The following is a 2,029-nucleotide window of genomic DNA, read 5'->3' on the forward strand; positions in this document are numbered from 1 at the left end:
GAGCCTTTCATCTTGGGTGAAATACCAGTTCAGCATTATATTCGTCCCAATCGGTGGCCTTTTCACTATATTGGTTGGTCGATGTACTCAGGAAAGATCCAAAATAATTGTGAGTGTATTATTTTAGATTTATATCTAGTACCAGAGCTACAACAAGTGCTAAATGAATCGCTCCAAAAACGAATGAGGTACAAACAAACAAATAAAAACCCAACCCGCTGTCATTGAGTTGATTCAAACTTATGACCCATACCATCTTATATAGAGTTTCTAGATCTGTAAATCCTTATTAACTAGACAGGTCTCATATTTCTCCCAAGGAATGGCAGCTGCTTTTAAATGACAACTTTTCAGTTAACTGTCTAGTGCTTCCCCGACTATAGGAAATGTCATGTTAATTAGGACATCACCAAGTTCCATGGGTAGTTGAAGGTAAACAAAACACCCCGGTGCTAACACTACCACACTTTAATCATCCTTTGTTGATTTGCCACTAATGGTTATGCACTGGGGTGCAATCCACATGGTCAGCAGTTCGAAACCACCCACAGCTCTTCAGGAGAGAGACCGGGCTTTCTTCTGTCGATAATTACAGTCCTGGAAACCCAGGTGGGGCTGCTATGAGTCAACATTGACTTGTTGGCATGAGTCTAGTTTGATTTTTGGAATCACTGAAACTTTTGTCTGATTATGTTTGAAGAACCTTTCGATTTCACTTTGTAGATGCAGGTGAGAAGAAATTGACATAATGGCATTTTATCAAAAGGAGACTTTGGGCACTAGAACGTAGGGTTACAAGAATAATACAACAAATCTTTATTCACCTAATTTTTCATTTTGTATGTCAAGCACACATTTTGCTATATTCATAGAAAATAACTATGAATGTTTTTCCCTGAGATTGGGAATAAGACAAGGATGTTTACAATCACCAACTCTATTATCATTATACAGAAGGACTTAGCCTGAGTTATAAGTCAAGGATAATCAATAAAATATATGAGTATGAGATAGGAAGACATAAAACTCAGCATTTGTAAGCAACATAATATCTGCGGAAAATCCAAAGAAATCCAAACATATAAACATATAAATCATTAGCATTTGAAAGAAAATTAGTATGTTTACTGGTTAAAAGGCCAATATAAAATTTATACTTATAATCAGAAATGAAAATTCAGAAATTAAATATCTGAGTCAACTGTTACAGCCATTCTATCAATCCATCGTGTAGAGGGGTTCCTCTTTTCCCTGCTCTTCCATTATACCAAGCATGTTGCTCATTTCCAGGGCCTGATCTCCCCTGAGACCATATCCACATGATGTGAGAATCTGCCTCCCCAGCCTTGCTTCTAAGGAGTATTCTCGCTGTACTTCTTCCAAGACAGATTTGTTTGTTCCATTAATAGCTCACGGTACTCTCAATATTCCTCACCAACACCACCATTCCAATTCACTAATTCTTCGCTGGTCTTCTTTATCCATTGTCCAACTTTCACATGGATGTTCAAGGATTGAAAATACCATGTTGTTGTTCGAGGTCATCAATCCTCTTGACCAAAGCAGGACTCCTGGCCGCCCTTGATAGAGAAGGAAACAATACTAATGTTTAACTAGACTATATAGCAGAAGACGTTTTGTTTCTCATTTCATAATCACCTAATACACAGACTCCTTAGATGCTGCAAACGATTAAGAACTCAGCTCTCAAGTGAAAGGTTGACGTTTGATCCCACCCGGAGGTGTCTCAGAAGAAAGAAAGGCTTGTGATCTACTTCTGAAAATCAGCCGTCGGAAATCAGTGTAGCACAGATGTTCTTAGAACACTGGTGGGGTTACCATGAATCGGAGTTAATACTGCAGCAACTTGTTTGGTTTTGATCTTGGATGAATACCATCCAATCTTTGCCACTGAGGCAGTCCTGAGTCACAGCAAGACTGGACACCAGAGTGGATCTGCCTCATGTCACTTTTGTTTTGAGGTGCCCTCCAGTCAGTTCCTATTCATGGCGACCCCCGGTGCAACAGC

Source organism: Echinops telfairi, unplaced genomic scaffold, assembly GCF_000313985.2.
Source record: "Echinops telfairi isolate 266 unplaced genomic scaffold, ASM31398v2 ScPeMD7_5868;HRSCAF=6743_0, whole genome shotgun sequence".
Classification (NCBI taxonomy): domain Eukaryota; kingdom Metazoa; phylum Chordata; class Mammalia; order Afrosoricida; family Tenrecidae; genus Echinops; species Echinops telfairi.